The sequence below is a fragment of the Cylas formicarius genome, unplaced genomic scaffold (assembly GCF_029955315.1).
Source record: "Cylas formicarius isolate icCylForm1 unplaced genomic scaffold, icCylForm1.1 PGA_scaffold_2__14_contigs__length_35257938, whole genome shotgun sequence".
NCBI classification, from domain to species: Eukaryota; Metazoa; Arthropoda; class Insecta; order Coleoptera; family Brentidae; genus Cylas; species Cylas formicarius.
Window position 1 is genome coordinate 4,694,761 of NW_026844319.1, and position 19,532 is coordinate 4,714,292.

The window sequence follows — 19,532 nt, forward strand, 5'->3', positions numbered from 1 at the left end:
TGTTAAAGTTATCCAGACTTATTATGAAAATGGGCGTTCAAATCAAAATGCATATCGTGCACTTCGTGATTTTTTTGGTCAATTTGATCGTCCAAATGTGCGTACAATCGCAAAAATATTGAAAAAATTCGAGCAAACCGGGTCTGTAGAAGATGTGGGAACACCAGTGCATGCTCGTACAGCTCGTACTGCAGAAAATATTGCTGCTGTTCGCGATAGTGTGGCTGAAGAGCCGTCCACCTCAACTCGTCGTCGTGCCCAACAATTGCACCTCTCACGCTCGTCGTTGATAAACATTATGCATAAAGACTTGCACTTACACGCTTACAAGGTGCAATTGGCTCAAGAACTAAAGCCTCTTGACCATTCCAAACGTCGTGAATGGGCAGAATGGTGGCAAGAAATGGCAACAGTGGATGATCAATTTTCGAAGAAAATCATCTTCAGTGATGAGGCACATTTTCACCTCAGTGGATTCGTCAATAAACAGAATTGCCGCATTTGGGCGAATGAGAATCCAAGAGTGATTGTCGAAAAACCAATGCACCCCCAAAGAGTGACTGTTTGGTGCGGTTTATGGGCTGGCGGCATCATCGGGCCGTATTTTTTCCAAAATGAGGCCGGTCAGGCAGTTACTGTGAATGGTGTTCGCTATCGTGAGATGATAACGAACTTTTTATGGCCCGAATTGGAAGATATGGATGTGAACGATATGTGGTTTCAGCAGGACGGTGCCACTTGCCACACAGCTAACGAAACAATGGCTCTTTTGCGCAACAAATTCAATGGTCGTGTTATCTCACATAATGGCGATGTCAATTGGCCGCTAAGATCATGTAATTTGACACGGTTGGACTTTTTTCTTTGTGGTTATTTGAAAGAAAAGGTGTACGTCTATAAGCCAGCAACAATTCAAGAGCTAAAGGATGAGATAATTCGGCACATTAACGGCATAGAACCTCCATTATGCCTCAGGGTCATCGAAAATTTGGACCATCGGATGGAGGTGTGCCGCCGTGGTCGCGGCGCACATTTGGCCGATATTTTATTCCATACATAATTGAGTAATACCAATATATCATAATAAAATAAAATTACAATAATTTCCTAAATAGTTTGTGTTTTATTCAAAATCAACATCGGCCCTTGAAATTTAACCACCCGTTAGGTTAGACCGTAAGTGACGCAAACGTCACCGGAAGGGAGGCGTACGTGCCGAAGACGCGGGCTGACAGGAAACAACAAACAGGAAATAGATACCAACATCCGCAGATAAGCTGCTATTATTAATACGTCCGGCACACACAAACAACAATTCAGTTAAACATGAACACGTCAGTTAATAACTTCGTTTATACAAAAAAAATAGTTTGCAGTCGGTGTAACTTTATACAAAAATATAAATATCAACATAATCCCTTCTGGATATAGCGAAATAAAGTGTACAAAGTGCTGCCAACCTACTGTACATCTGATCACATCGCAACATACAATAGATTCCGCCATGACCACCTGTAAAAAAAGAGTCTTCACATGCTTCATCAGCGGTGAAGACCGAAACGAACGCCTCGAGACAATGCAACAACACGTATCGTGGTACATAGGACAGCAAGAAACAGGACGCATGGGCATGGAACATATACAACTGACGTTTGGATTCAAAAATGCAAGAACGCTCGACGCAATACAAAAACTTTTCAACAACGCCACTATACAATACGCTAATGATCTGGAGACTTGCATCAAGTACTGCACAGATGAGAACAAACGCGAAGGAGAACTATACGTATTCGGTGAAATTCCAAAATTCGGAAAAAAAGTGGACAAGACAATCATAGACGAAGCCCTCCAATGCGACACGTACCAAGTCGCTATGGACTTGATTGAACAGCATGACAAGTTATTTTATTTACAAAACCAGAAAAAATTGTGCTTATATTTCACCCAATAGTATGACTGCCTCGATAAAGGCCTCTATCCCCCGGAAACACCAAAAAAAAAAGTAATCGTACTTGTAGGAAGTACTGGTTTAGGTAAAACGCAATACGCGCTGGCACACTTCCAACACCCCCTCCATGTAAAGGATAAAGAAGACTGGAGACGCTACAATAACAGCGTTGACGGCATCATCCTGGACGATCTAGACTTCCCCAATTGGAATCCCCTCAACTTACTCAAACTACTCGATATGGAGACGCCCATCACCCAGAACATCAAATACGGGGCAACCAGAATTCAAGCAGATACACCCCGGATAATTTGTGTAAACCACTTGGATCTGTTCTGGCCCAAAGGGATACACACGGAAACAATTAAAGCCTGCGAAAGACGAATGACAATTGTACACATAGAAGCACCACTCTTTAACTACCGCGCCACAACACCTGACAACACCTACCACCAACACCAGACAAACGAACAGCAAAAAAAACAATCAAAACCGTGCAACCTGTGCAACAAACCAACAACCGAAGAATTCTGTTGGAAATGCAAATACGACCTAACACTGGAGCTACAACAACTCGACATTGAAGAAAACGAAAACGGACCCACCACGAGCCCATCCACCAAAAACATGGAACACGAAGCCTCCGACTGAAACTATATAGCATGTGTGTGCCTTGTATTACGTCATTAATAAATATATTATATTACACCTACTGTGGTTCCTTTAGTTCCTATGGTAGAGCACACACACCATACCTAGTTTCAACATTTCATTATGTGTGTCTACCCCCACCCCACGTTCGTATTTCCCGCTAAATCTATTCTCTTTTTCAGTGGTTTATTTTGGTTTGTCTCATTTTCTATATATTTCATTGGTCAACCCCGTCGCGGGCGGTAGCCACCCCTTCAGGGGTGGCCCTACGAAAGACGCATGCGCCCACGCATTTTATTATTAATTACACAATTACGATCAATTAATTACCGATATATTTTCGAATAATAGAATTTAAAAGTCGTCAATAACTTAGTTAAAATTACAACACTTTTCTAAAATTTCATAATGCACCATATAGTTGTATAATTTATGAAATTAACAATAAAAATATTTCAATTATAATATTAATAATATTGAAAATTTTAGATTTTTAACCTCATCGATAGTTGTGAGGTTATCCGATGCGATTCTACAATGTTCACGATAAGAATAACACATGCCGACAAATTTCAAGATGCTCATCGATCGTGTGAAGAAAGTATCGTGAAAATTCGTTTCAGGAAGAAAGAACTGCATGAACTAGAGATGATTCTTTAGATTTCGATGTGAATGGTTATTGTCAAATGAAAATGGAGTTGCCTCGCAAAGCTTCATACCACTATGAAAATTTTCATCAATTAGTTATCAAAGAAACAACTACCAAACAACTTCTACAAATATTATCATAAGGAACTTTGCAGAATTGTTATCACGAATTTCACAAAAAAATATCACTTTAGAAAAATATTACTTGGATAAATAAATACAAACATATCATGTAAACTTTTACCATGTTCATACTATAAATCATAGATAGGCATTACAAAATCAACGTTTCACATAATTTTTTAAAAGTATTTATACAATTCAAGTAAATAACATTTTCTTAAAATCGACATAATTTATAACGCCTATGTTTAAATAATTTATATACTTATCTAACTATTTCAAATAGATAATTTCCAATTCATTTCTCGGAATATTTTGATTTTTTTTTATTTATTATAATAATAAAAAAATTGGAATATCTGTTCAGATAGAAAAATAAAATCTCAAAATTCCCCAAAGTTAATATACTTAAAACGAAAAACACTTTTATACTTCATTCCTTTCTACAAAATTTATAAACACTTGATTTTTCTAAATATATTAATTATTGTCCCACATAAAATTTTTCTAAAAAAAAAAAATAAACAAAATAAAAATTCTATATATAAACGCACACCTTTATAAAAGTTCAAAACGATATCAAATTCTCACCCCATCTCCAACCGGTCTCTAATTGAATTTTAATGACCCTTTCCATATAAAAGAAACTACCCTTCCAACTTTTATTTACCACCGGTGACAATAAACGCGAAACACAATTGGACAACCATCTCCGGAGCCATAAAGAACGCGAAGATAAAATACAACAAGGCCAGGTCCGTGAAGGACGGCATCAAGGTGTTCCCAGAGACCACCGAAGACTACAGGAACTTAATCAAGTTCCTAAACGCCCACAATGCGGAGTACTACACGTACGCATTAAAGGAAGAGAAAAAAAACAAGATGGTCATAAAGGACCTCTTTAAAGAACTACCCCTCACAGAGATCGAGGAAGACCTGAAGGCACAAGGTATAGAAGATGCAAAAGTAGTTCAGCTACTGAAGAAAAAGAGGGGAGACAAAGGAGAGAAACTGGTCTCCGAGTTCTTCATTGTGACGACTTGCAATGAAAACATAAAAAAGATTACAAACATTTGCTCCGTAAAGGTCACGCTCGAGGAGCCAAATAAAACCAGTGAGGTACCGCAATGCCATAGGTGCCGGTGCCAAAAGTTTGGCCACGGCCAAAGTAGATGCACCTTCCAACACAGGTGCGTCAAGTGCGGCAAGGACCACCCCACCCGGGAATGCACCATTCCGTCGGAGCCCAAAACGGGGAACGTGAAGTGCGCAAACTGCGGCGGCCCCCATCTAGCAGGCTACAGGGGTTGCCCCAGCGTCCCCAAGACCGACGCACAAAAGAGGAGGGAAATTCAAAGAAAACAAGCTCCCCACGAGGCAAGAACCACCACAACCACCCAGACAGGCTCCTACTCAACAACCAAGGCAAGTCACGCCGCAAAATTCAACAACAGGACATTACAACTATCCTGGCGTCGCTACAAGCCATTTTACTGAGATTAGCCCCCCAGTAAATGGCCATACAAATCAAGCCCACGTCCTTGAGAGCGACAACGTGGAACATACGGGGCATACGGGCCAACAAAGCCGATATCGAAGAATATCTGGCAGAATATGACGTAGACATACTAGGGCTACAAGAGACACTCATAAGAGGCGGGACGAACATCAGATTCCACAACTACGTCATATACAGAAAAGACAGCCCAAACGGAAACGCCCGAACAAACGCAGGAATCGCGATACTAGTGAAGGAATCACTAGACCACGAATACTTAGGGATTCAAGACACCGGACTGGACGCCATCACCGTAAGAGTGAACATGAGGGACGGAACCACGCTCAAGATCACCACTGTATACAGGCAAAATACTGTCAACATCACGGCAGAAGACATAGCTACTCTAATGATGGGAAGAGAATCCCAAATAATAATAGGAGACTTCAACAGTCACGCCAGAAGCTGGAACAGCAGGCAGCACTGTCCAAATGGAAGAATATTGGAAGCCAAAATAGCAAGAAATGGGGGAACGGCCATCGGACCGGACGAGCCGACCCACTATCCCGACAACATAAACAATCGCCCTGATGTGATTGACATAGCCATAATCAAGAACCTGCGGATGCCCTACACCGCAACTGCACTGCAACTACCTAGCAACGATGAACGAAGAACAGTCAGATCACATGCCAGTGATGCTGACACTGGGAAACAACGATGAAATAACGGAAAGAAAGTACAAGGTAAGAAGGACGGACTGGAAAGCGTTCAAGGAGAAATGGGCACAAAGGATTAGCCTGGCAAGAAGATTCGTAACAAGAAAAGACCTGGACGAAGAGATCGCCACCCTGGAAGGCACGATCCTACTGGCCTACGAGGACTCAACGACCACCGAAATACGGAAAAAAGATAAAAGAATAGGCGGACCACTCCCTCCACATATCGACAGAAAAATCAGAGATCGGAGAAGACTCAGAAGAACCTATTGGAGAAACAGAACTGAGCAAAACAGAACAGCCCTGAACCGAGCATCTAACCAACTCAAGGAGATGCTACGCGCGCACGGAAACAGACAATGGAAAAGAAAAACCGAAGAACTCACAACCGGAGACAACACTATGTGGAGAATGCAAAAGGTATTGCGGTATCCCAGGACCACGATTCCGCCAATACACGGAGAAAATGGTCTAGCATATACCAGCTTAGAAAAAGCGGAAGCATTCGCGGGCTGCCTGGAGCGCGAATGCAGGACAAATACCGAAGAAAACGACGAAACCGAAGAAATAGAACGCAGAATGGCCAGAGCAGCAAGGGAGGTTAGAGAACAGGATGACAGTGAGAAAGTCGCTTATCCAATAACCCCTAAAGAAATAGTTGCGCATATAAAGAACTCCAGAAGTTCCAGGACCGGACCAAGTGACCAACATAATGTTAAAGAACTTACCAAGAAAAGGTTTCGTGGCAGTCACCAATATAGGCAACGCAATCCTCAGGCTGAGGTACTTCCCCGACGCCTGGAAGGAAGCCTCGGTGACTATGATTCCCAAACCAAAAAAGAACAGAACTTTTCCACAAAATTACAGGCCTATCAGTCTAGTAAGCAGCATGAGCAAGATCATCGAAAGAGCTATCCTCACAAGAATTAAGACCTTCACGGAGGCAATGCAGGTATAACCTGAAGAACAGTTCGGGTTCAGGACAGGCCACTCCACCGAAATGTAACTTCTAAGACTCGTCGAACAAGCCGCAGAAGGCATCGAAAGACAACAAGCAACAGGATTGGTATTACTAGACATAGAGAGAGCCTTCGACCGAGTCTGGAAACAAGGACTCGTGGGAAAGATGAAGACCATAGGATACCCCAACTGGATCTGCAAACTGACGGATTCCTATTTGAGGAATAGAAGGATCCAGGTGAAAGTAGGACAAGAAAAATCGCAACCGAGGATCTTGGAAGCAGGAGTCCCACATCCCTCCCCATCTCTACACGATATTTACCCACGACGTACCGAAACTCCAAAGAACCGAACTTGGACTGTACGCAGATGATACAGCCTTATCATTCAGGACACCAAACGAAGATTACGTAACGAATAAAATGCAAAGAGCACTCGACGTTTTGGAAAAATGTTGCATCAAATGGAAAATAAAAATAAACGCCAACAAAACGGAGGCAGTGCTGATCACGAAGAAAAGAACAAGACCCCGCGAAACACTCAACCTCAACGGAGAGGACATCGAGTGGAAGGACTCCGTAAAATATCTCGGGGTGAAGATCGACAAAAAACTAATGTTTAAACAGCACATAGACGACAATATAGCCAAAACCAGGGCAGTAGCGACTCAACTATATCCTATCTTAGGGAGACACAGCGAGATGAACCCAAACAACAATGTCACGCTGATAAAGGCGGTTATAAGACCGACACTGACCTATGCATCTACTGCATGGGACTTTGCGGTAAAAACCTACATGGAAAAAAAAATAGTTTGCAGTCGGTGTAACTTTATACAAAAATATAAATATCAACATAATCCCTTCTGGATATCGCGAAATAAAGTGTACAAAGTGCTGCCAACCTACTGTACATCTGATCACATCGCAACATACAATAGATTCCGCCATGACCACCTGTAAAAAAAGAGTCTTCACATGCTTCATCAGCGGTGAAGACCGAAACGAACGCCTCGAGACAATGCAACAACACGTATCGTGGTACATAGGACAGCAAGAAACAGGACGCATGGGCATGGAACATATACAACTGACGTTTGGATTCAAAAATGCAAGAACGCTCGACGCAATACAAAAACTTTTCAACAACGCCACTATACAATACGCTAATGATCTGGAGACTTGCATCAAGTACTGCACAGATGAGAACAAACGCGAAGGAGAACTATACGTATTCGGTGAAATTCCAAAATTCGGAAAAAAAGTGGACAAGACAATCATAGACGAAGTCCTCCAATGCGACACGTACCAAGTCGCTATGGACTTGATTGAACAGCATGACAAGTTATTTTATTTACAAAACCAGAAAAAATTGTGCTTATATTTCACCCAATAGTATGACTGCCTCGATAAAGGCCTCTATCCCCCGGAAACACCAAAAAAAAAGTAATCTTACTTGTAGGAAGTACTGGTTTAGGTAAAACGCAATACGCGCTGGCACACTTCCAACACCCCCTCCATGTAAAGGATAAAGAAGACTGGAGACGCTACAATAACAGCGTTGACGGCATCATCCTGGACGATCTAGACTTCCCCAATTGGAGTCCCCAGTAGATGTATAGTGCCGATATAAGCAACAGAAACCGTACATAACCTCAATTTCCTAACCCCCCCGCAGCGGGGGCCCCCCGCGCGTGGCGTCCTAGTGTCCCCCCTGTCTACCAGAGTGCGCTCCGCCCCCCACCCAGCTTGTGTAGCGTCCTGTTTTGCCCCGGTTCCGCCCGTCGCTGCTAGATGTCGCGCGCTCCGACCGTCGTAGGCCCCCCCGGTAGAGGGCGGTGACGGTGCGGCGCGGAGACGGTGTGGCGCGGTGACGCGGGTGATCGGGTCGTCGGTAAATAAGTCGAGTGACTTATACAGAGTGTCTCAATAATCACGGTTTAATAAAAGAAAAACTATAGATACAATAGTAAATATTTATTAGCTCATATGTAGACAACGTAATGCTTCGTACAAGCGGTGTTTCTGGTCCATGAGATTTTCTACTTCATCGCGGTCGAGGATAATTTCGTCGCCATGATCCTGTTTCAGTATCAACTCACAGCTCTCTTCTTCGTTCGAATAGGTCACCTCGATACTGCTCCCGATGTAGACTGTTATGTCGTTCCAGAACATGATTTCTCCCACCTCGTCCTCCAGAAAGAACAAAAAATCCCAAAAATCCTGGACTTGAAAATCTATGTGCTTGTTCTTGAAGATGAAACGGACACCTGAATTCTTTATTTCGAAAATCGTGTTTTCATCGATAGTGACCACTTTGTTACACATTGCGACAAACAGACTGACTTCGGTATCAAATTCAAATGTACTTATATATCAACAACCCCCCACTATCGGTGTAATTAAGAGAGATATTTACATTTAATCAATTTGAATAAGCATTTTGCCAAAAGAAGCAAACAAGCGCACGTAGTTACATATAGCGGGATTAAAATAGTTTTTCGATCTGCCGAGATGTTGTATTCGTTACCGCAATTGTCGTTAACGCCGCCGCTGGTGTTATTGGAATTCTTGATAGCGATCGTTTGCCATTCGCCGTGGTCTTCGTAGCTCCGGTTCGCGAAAACGAAACGTACCTTGTAATTTAAATACGGCTTATCTGCGGTAGTGTTATTCGACAATGTCACGCTAAAAGTTTGTAGCTTGTCGATTCCGTTGACCTGAGCGAGTTGCATACGCGTCCACGTATCGGGCCAAATGCACCGATTATTATGATTTTTGAAACAAACGAACGCTTCAATCACATCCTTAGGTTTATGTATATAGAAAACGTTTTGTACCACAGCCGACAACAAAACAAAGTGAGCACTTAACAAAACCATGTTTCTAGCCCGAATGAATCTATCCTAGATCTCGGTAACTGCTTTTATAACACTCAAACAATAATGACATTTATTCTGGGGAGGTGCCGGGCCGTTGATATACATTTTGCTGTCCGGTCTGTTATAGTGAACAAAGCAGGGCAAATGAGTTTGCAATTCAAAATTGTTGCGATGTCGTACTGGTAACTTATGCCACATATTTAACAAATCGTGCGGTCTCACACGCTCCAACAAATGTTGCACAGGAATCAATTCAAGTTGTTCGGTATCCAAGCTTCTAAAATCGTCGAAGAAAACTAACTTCTTATTCATTGTTGTGAAAGATCGATAACTTTCTTAACAAATCCCTAATTTGTTTAAAGACACTCTCTGTGGGACAATTAATTCCGACAAGACTCAAGTCTATTTCACCGACTCTCGTTAATTTATTCAAAAATTCGTTGTATTCGTAATACGTTTTCTCTTTGAAAAAATACAAATGTCCGTTGGTGTATCGAAACGCGCCCGACAAATCGTCGGGCAGACCCGGAAACAGTTCCGTAGTAAAACCGTGTTCACTCGCACTCAAAGAACACTCGTCTATTTCTGCATAGTAGCGTTTACCGTAAAATATATACGTTCGACCGCCATACGTATTAAAAATAGCGTTCACTGTTTTACCCGCAGGCACACCCAGTCGCTGGACGCTTTGTCGGTCGCCCACTACCGTGAAATTCGGGAAGTGAAGTAAATAAAACGAATCACCGGTGACTACCAAAAGTTGTCCGTTGGGTCTCTGGTAGATATGCGAAATAGGAGCGTAAATAGGGACATAATCTGATATCATTTTAGGTTCCATGTAGACTTTATCACCTAATCTTATTATCCAAACCCATTTGTCGTAAAATAGATACATATGATGGTTAGATGTAACCAAAAATATGGATGGATTTACGTGACACAAATCTGGTACTTTTGTTTCGTTTTTCCCTATCGGAGGTTTCGTAGTTGTGGTAGTAGTGGTAGTTGATGTTGTTGTAGTCGGAGTTGTTACGCGGGCGGTGGTTGTGGTTTTTTTACCATATAAACGTTGAAGACCTGCAACATCGTCGTATGACAATGTCTTAGAATTTAAGCTATACCAAGGGTACATAATGGCATTGCGATCGTTACTGTGCGCCAAACCCAACGTATGTCAAATTTCGTGGAACAACACGTTTTTCCTCCGGGCGCAGGCGCTTCTAAACCGTAGTACCAATCTTCGGATTTATCCAAATGAACTTCCACGCACTCTTGTTGTTGATTTGGAAAAAATGCATGTCCTAATATGTTACCCCTTCCGTCGAAAGCAAAAGGACAGGATTCGTTCCCTTTACATCTTATGCTTTGTCTGTGGGTAGTATATTTGTCAGACATCAAAATCATTATATCCGGCTCTGAGTAATTTAAGAAAAAATTTAAATTTGATTCATCACTCCATATTTTAAAAACCTCGGTTGCCAGCACTTTTAACTCTTGATAGTGACTGGGCGGTACTTGAATATACCAATTTAAATCCGTTTTCTGCCATCGCGAAACAGTCGTGAAGGCATTTTCTATTACACCACATCGGGGTTCATTTATTAGTTCGAAGGTTTCGTTATTAAGAGTACCATCCACCGGTAAATTATAGAAATCCTGAAAATCCATTAGGGCACGTTGCAAACTCGACGCATTGATCTGCGTTAAAGATTCGTTGTCGTTAGGTGAAAGGAATCCGAATTTTTGTAAATATTCAATCACACCTTCCTCGGGCAGCGCGGCGACTATCGTCGACACGTCCGAACAGGTAGTAAAGACAGCGTAGCATAGCAACAAGACTCTCATCTCGTTCAAGGTCAGTAAAATACTAAAATGTATTCGGTTCCTAGCTAATCTTTTATAGGTAAAATAACAAAGAGAAGTGATGAACCAAACGCTTTTAGTCGCTATTTTGCGTGAGATGACGCAGAATATTACTCGAGAAATGGAACGAAAAAAGAATTATACTTCAATAGATTACAGTTTCGCAGTTTGTATTCATATCATAGCATTAGCGTGCTTTATTTTTACGTGTAAATGTATTATTAATTTTTTTGGATTGAAATAAAATGTCTTATTTAAATAAAAAAGTTTTATTTCATACAGGGATCCTTGAATACAACCAATTATATAAAAGGGTAGAATTTCTCAACGCGCACATGCGCAGTCTTCCTCCGGAGTGAAACATGCAATGGGCGTGATCCGGTTGAAATTTCGGCGGACTCAACCAATTATCATCATCGAATTTCTCCACGTTAATGACTCTGCATGCGACATCCTCCCGATCCATTTTCGACATTAAAAAATCCATTTTTGATCTTCCTCTCACGTATATCAAGTCAGCATTTTCTATCAGTAGTCCGATCAACGTATCAATGTCGGAATATTGAACAAAACCAGAACTGTATTTGAGACCGTGATGATATTGTTCGAGCCAGCGTACCGTTCTTTTTTCTGCACCGGTCAACGTGCAATATTCACGCGGCGGTTTCAAAACGTAATGACTAATTTGGCATCCATTGTAGACAGCCATTTCTTTAACGACAAATCCATCTTCTAACTGGAAGCCTTGAATATCTACCCCAACTATGCGCATTTTTAATATGACTGGTTAAGATTAGGTTCCTCCGGCGGTATTTATGTTAGATTTCGAACAATCTCGCTGAGCGGTAGTTGTTCCACGATACAATCGTGAATGATGATGCAATAGGCACGTGTATTCGCGGGAAATCCCTTTTTTGCTTCGATGTCTAACTTTACTCGACAGTGCTGGATTTTACACTGTCGTTTCTTCGAGAACAGTCGATGACGAAAATCGCGCAGTTTTTGAAAGCTATATAGTCAAGCAACGCAGTTTTTTCCTCACATCCCTTATAACTGGGGTAGAAATCCGTGTAATTGTGATGCGCTTCCACGAAGTCATTCTTTTCAAAATCTAATCGTAAACGTTCGTGAGGGTAATATTCTCCGTTTAGTGTTAATCTTATATCCGTTACGTCGACGTGATCGAAAAGCGTCGCATTTTTCGCTTCGTTGTCTTTGCGATTTGTTTGAAAAGCGACTATTACGTATCGGGGGCTTTCGATAGCCGCGCACGTCTTGACAGAATAAATTTCTTTTGTAGATCCCGCGGTTAGGGCAGGATATTCATGAAGTTCCCATCGTCTATAGTGTATCAATATGGGTTGATCTAATCTAATCGATTTCAGCAGAACTAATTTGATTTCGTCGTTTGGAAATATATGCTTGACCCTAAGATTGACACTATCAATTTTTAATTGCGCCGTTGTTTTAATTGCACTGGTCGCAACACCGCCCATTGGTTTAATTATCATACAATTTTTGTCATGTCTGACTCTTACCAATCTTATGGTTTGTTTTCCACAAGTTATCATATTATAATCATTAAATATATTTAAAAAGTGTCGTAACGGGATTCGCATGCTAAAATGTCCATTTTCTGTATCGTGAATCGCATTTTCAGGGAAATTCCAGCCGGAAATATCTAGATGCGATGAGTCATCTTTCGAGTAACACAGATAACCTCTAATCGTACTAACTATACCCGGATCACGCACGCTATCCACTTCTTTCCCATTCAGCTCGTACGATATAGTTTCAAAAAAAAAATGCTCCTGCATTGTTTACAAATTGCACTTGGTCGGTTCCCGTGAGACGTTTCAGCGATCTCTTAATGCAAATAGCAGCGTCGTACATAAGCAGGCAGGCATCTCCTTGATTGATCGTGATCTCAATGGTGTCGTTGTTCAAAAAAGATTTCACAAAGGGATGATAGGTGCGGGTCTCCACGCGCTGGATAGATTCATCAAATTTTGGCTTTCTGTGTATGTCGAATATTTGATTCGATAACATCGTAGCCCAGTGATCGGAGAAATTGTTTGTTGCTCAATGTAAGACGACCTTTACGGATACGCCTCGGTTTTGTTACTAACCCTACCGTTTGGATGTTCGCTTTTTTATATTCACCAGCGGCTCCGATTGAATTGAAAATCAACATTACGTTAATTTTTTAAGTTCCAATCTAATGATGATTTCTTCACCTCGGAAATTAACCAACTCAAAGTTTTGATCCAGAACCTGTAGGGTAATGTTGTAGATTTGTCGTTTGTTTACTGGCAAGTACGTTAGATATTTAGGAGTTTCGTCGATGGCGTACCCCGGATCGACGGACAAGGCAAACTCGAAAATTGTGTGCGAAGGTCTGTCGTTGTAGAACGCTCTAGACGTTGTGTTACTATCTACATGTATCGTTCGCACTTTTATTATATCCACGGGTAAATCTGAGGAATGCATAATATTGGGATCCAAAATTTTCTGTGAAAACCCCAATAATTTTCCGATACTGTCCGAGTGTTGTTTAAAGTTTACCCCGTATACGGGGCTGTAGATTTCACACTTTATCGTATTATTGTTGGGTTTGATTGATATCTCCTCTATTAACTTTGGGATCGTATTCTTCTCTTCCTTATTTTTTGGCAGATGTTCGTTAATGTAGGTTTCAATGTCGCTAATTTCATAGGACCCGGTCGGAATTTCAATTACGTTTTCTTTATTGTTACTATCGAAGTAGTAAAATTTATTCGAACCCTTATCTATGTTGGGAATGTTGTTGTAAGAGTGGAATCCAATCAGCGCTAAACCGTACTCTACATCTTCATCCAACTGCAGCGGATTGACAAAGTCGATGGATAATGTCGACGTGTGCCCTTTTAACGTAAATATGATCGACATGTTGACTGCTTATAGGTCCGCGATTTCAGTCCTTTTTATAGAGAAATTGCAAACACAAATGACCGCAATTGTATTGCGTAAACTTTTGATATCTATCGTGATTATAGTAGATATTGGCGCTGTTGACGAAATATTTAACAAGTTCCGCGGGTGGTTTAAGGTTACCGAAACTGTCAAAATACTCAACATCGTTTCCCTTCTTCTTTTTGTATGCTACCCAGTGGGTTCCTCTATTTCGACGAACATCCAAATTTACGATTCTGCATTCTTGCGATCTGATTCGACGGAGTAAACTATCTCGCATAAAAACACCCCTGAAGTGAGGAATTTTTAATTTGCGCGCCACAGATATTAAATCGACGTCATATAGAGCCCTTCTGGGTAGCTTTATTGGGAGTTTTTTTGTTTCTTCAGATAAAGACCGAATCCGCCGCGTGGACTCTGTTTCAAGAATAGACCCGATCCCTTTTTTCCAATCTCTTCCATAGCTCGGTTATGGCGGTTGGCCTCTTCGAGTTTTGTTCGTGCGTTTTTCGCATCGATGACAGTTTTAGCGATAGCAGCGGCTCCGCCCGAGAGCGAACCTAAAGCCCCTAGCGCTCCTAATAACGGTAAAAGTGGTAAAATACCGCCCGATTTTGATTCGAACGGAATAATTCTAGGTACCCTAATTTTTTTACATCCTCCCGCTTTTCTTACAGCGGCTCTGCCAGCTCGAAGCGCTTCCAGTGCCGATCTTCTAAGCATTTTAGGGTTATCGATATGAAACAATTGTTTCTTCTTTAATGCATTGCGAACCTTTTTCACGACACCCTGTCGAAACGAAACAGAGGGACGCCGTTGTTGACCCATACCGAGCTTACGTTTAGTTTTCATAGTCGCGGTGACAAAGAATGCGGCAGCTTTTTCACCAAACTTTGCGTCTTTAGATTTTACTCGCTGCCACGCACGTGTTTCCAATTCTTTATCCGCTTTATGGCGTTCGTCTAACGATTTGTTTTGCGAATAGGCAATGTCGTGTACCTTACACGCAGCGTCCAAAGGATTCACCCCGCTATTGCCTCGGTTCAAGCGTTTTTCCAATTTTGTACCGGGACCGCAAAACTGGTAACCCGGAATGTGTACTTCAAAAGGTAACTTGTTAATAAGCGTGTTAACAAGACCACTTCCGGACGCGAAGCATAACATACTAATTAAAGGAAATTGCTTGTGTCGTATATATATATATATATATATATATATATATATATATATATATATATATATATATCCTCTATTAACTTTGGGATCGTATTCTTCTCTTCCTTATTTTTTGGCAGATGTTCGTTAATGTAGGTTTCAATGTCGCTAATTTCACCATGTTAGCGCTACTCTTTAACCCCAACGGGGCAAGTTTCGAAAATGTTTACGTCTACTCAAAGTCGTTGTATCAACCAAAATATCAACTGTTATCTCGCGTATTGAGCAATGTCAAAGGAGTTGGATATTATCCCTACAGTGAAAGAGACTCGATAATCGACCCCAGCGACGCGAAAGAGAATTCTCTGTTTATTTTCGACGACGTGGCGTGCGACAAGCAAGATAAAATTCGCGAGTACTTTTCGATGTGCCGACACAAGGCCATCGACGCTATTTATCTCTGTCAGACATACTCCAAAGTACCCACGCAATTGATACGTGACAATTGCAATATTGTCGCGTTGTTTAAACAGGATGACATGAATTTACGTCACGTTTATGATGAACATGTCTCACCCGACGTTTCATACGACACGTTTAAACAAATTTGTTCCGAGTGCTGGAAAGAAAAGTACGGCTGTTTGATAATTGTCAAAGATTTCGACGTAAAAAACGGACGCTACCGCAAGGGTTTCGACAAATATATAAAAGTCGATATTTAATTGTCGATAGAAACAGTCATGAAGGCGACGTCCGCCGACATCGCCGACGCGGCGCTAAAAAAAAAGTAAACGAGTTGTCGAGATCTATTCGAAAGAAGTATTTAACATTAAAATTGGGTAAGAGCGAAGAGGATGCGTCAATTCGGAAGCTTTTCAAACCCGTCAGCGAGCCGCTAGACGTATAGCAAAAATAAAGCTATCACCGTCACCGGCAGAAATAAAAACTGAACGTCGAGGTGTCAAGCGGGAACACAAAAAGGAACCGAACGAAGAAACAAAAAATAAGGTTAACGTATCATTTTTGCCTATGGAACAAATTCAGGAAACGCCGGATCCCAATAAGAGCGTTGAGATGCAAAATATCGATGAGGAGGAAGATGATGTGTTTGACACATCGAGCGTGGCCAACGCATCCCTTCAATCATACCTGGAACAATATCCAGAAATTTCCCAGGCAAAGGTGACTCAAGCAAAAAATCAGCACTACACCTAATATTTTCGCAAATTGTTATAATACAAAGGCTTTCTAATGTAAGTTGTTTGACCATAATCTGTAACAAAAATATATTAAAAAATAATTACGGCACTTTATAATGTCCCCACGGAAGCGTTTCATATGAATTCGGCAAAAGATAACGTTTATCGTCTAAAGGTTATTGATGTCAAAGTACATGATATAGGAATCATCCCTGGATGAATCGTAGTTGGGCATATATTTATTGTTGGCCTCCGCATATCTACCAACACACACCGAAATTCCACCTCGTATAGCCCGCTCGATAAACATAATTTGGTCAATGTCGCGCAAAAGTTCTAAACGACATTTTGTGAATCTAAGCATGCAATCCCATGTATACCCGGGCATACTGAAATACCACGCCGGATCCAAAACGTGTGTTGCCATACAAGTTTTTCGAAAATTTTCGAATATATCTGCCAGAAGAATAACGTCGGTTTTTAAATACAAATCTGAATACTCGCCTAAATTTTTTATTTCAAACGACTGTTAAACACTTTGTGCGTGGGAATATTTTTCTTCACTAATATTGCTTTCACTTAATTTATTATAGAATTCTTCAATCGGGGGTAAAGTTGTTTCATTTAATTTGTCGATATGGTCGATGTAATCGTAACAAAAAATACCTTTTTGCGACAGTAAATTTAATTTTGATTCGTCGAGATCGGAAAATTCTTTTCTTAAAATATATAGTTCATTTTTATCCATACTGGAAACTAAATTATCCAGAGATGCTCCCAAAAATCTAAACGAATCTATAAATCTAAATTTTATGTTATAATCAGGTTCGAAATATGTAAAAGAGATGTATTTTTCCTTATTAACCGGAACTATGGATACATAGCTTTTTTTTGCTAAAACCGGAAGCAGGAAGTGGCTATCGTATCCAGAAAGGTTCTGGAATACTACGGGCACTACAAATATTTTTTTAAAATTTAAATTACAAGCCTGATGGGCAAAACCTCTAAATTTACCAGTAAAATGATCATGGTCACGAACAATAACATCTTCTTTTAAAAAAGGTTTTTCACAAATATGACAATGACCCGACCTTTGATCTAGACTAATTTCACTATCCATTGGTATAATATCCTTAAATTTTGAACGAACAAATTTTGATAAATTAGATATTTCCTCCACGAACCAATCAATACAATCTAGACCACGATAACTTTTGAAAAATGATATTGAATCATCATAAGAACATTTAAAGTAATATGCAGCACTGTAAGCTTCGTGCTTTTGGTATTTCGAGGTTTTATCTGAAATTTTCAAATTTACTTTTCTCAATTGACTCTCAAAATGGGCGTAAATTACAAACGGAGTCCTTTGTTTATATATATGGTTTCGAAATTCAACGTAATCATATTTGGGAAAAGACACTTTATACTCATTGAAACTGGAACATATTGTTTCGTGGTCATGTAGACGAGTTTCGTTATTGAAATAATTCAAACACCTATCGCAAATGTATTTCTTGTGATTATATTTACTGAGCTGTGAGGAAACTAATCGAGACAAATTTTTAATGTAACAATAGTGATATTTTATTTCTTCATAATCATTATCTTGCGGATCAGGATCAAAATCATTAACTTTTGGATAATATTTATTTTGTATTAACAACAAATTTGAATGTTTTTCGCGTTTTTCTTTTGTTAATCGTGCAGGTAACACGGAATAAAAACTAGTTTTTTCATTTTTATTAAACTCTAAGATATAAACATTGATGGAAATATCATTGTCTTTTTCAAATTTGCTTATTTTATTCATTTCCATAGGTGTTTGTAAATTTTCAGTTTTCAAAACACTTTTGTAGTATGGATATGAAGAGGGTAAATACTGACGAAAACGTGCTGGAAAGAGTCCGCATACAACTGACCAATAAAAACACGCTTGATCGTCATTTCTAATGTTAATACAAGCCCTTTTATTCGCAATTTCTTTAGGCAACTCAACGAAGGATGACCCGTTACCCATTTCAAATTTATTAATGTTAATCTCTAAATAAATAATATTATTTAAAGCCCACCCGGAATCACGTTCCTGAAACTCTGACATTTGATTTAAAATTTTATCTTGCACATTTTCAACAAACCAATCATTCAATTCTGTTCCTAAATCAACTACAGCATTTCCGGTACTCAGATATTTAACATCAACTTCGCCTTGGACATCATTTTTTGCCTTAATAAATTCACCGCAAAATGTGGTATTTACTTTCAGCAATAAAAATTTCTTTAAAATTTGACTAATTTTTTGTTGAAAAATTGGACGACAATCGTTTCAAAATTGAATTAAATCTTTATGAAGTAAATTAATTATGACACCGGTCTGAACTCTTCCCTGGAAACACGACGCTACCGATTCCCATACAACCATTTCATTTGTGTTTGTCTCGCGGCTACTACTTTGTAATCCCAATCCAAAATGCTTATGTTGATAATTAAGAATAATTTTTCTAATAGCTTTCAGATGTTGAATTGTAGTTTGTAATTTTCTTTTTAACCCAATAGATAAATCCTTTTCGTTAGAAACGATTTGGTTGCAAGATTCAATATTTTTATTTAGTCTCCTAAGCCACACATCACTATATCTAAGAGTGAACTTGTCGGAAATATGCTTTTTTAATTTTTGTAAGGTTAAAATTAAGATTTGCGCTCTATGAATGATCTGCTTTACGCGCATCGTGGTTTATTAAATATATAACAGTAAATAAGACTTACCCTGTATAATATGTTGATTAATTTTGAATTATTTTGAATTTATTTAAAGAGTTGGGCTTTCCAATATCTTTGGATCCCTCGTAGACCAGTTTGTACTGCCCCGACGCAAAGTGTTCTAGTCTCGGACGGAAAGCTTCTGTCACGCGAGTAGGAAGAAATACTACGAAAT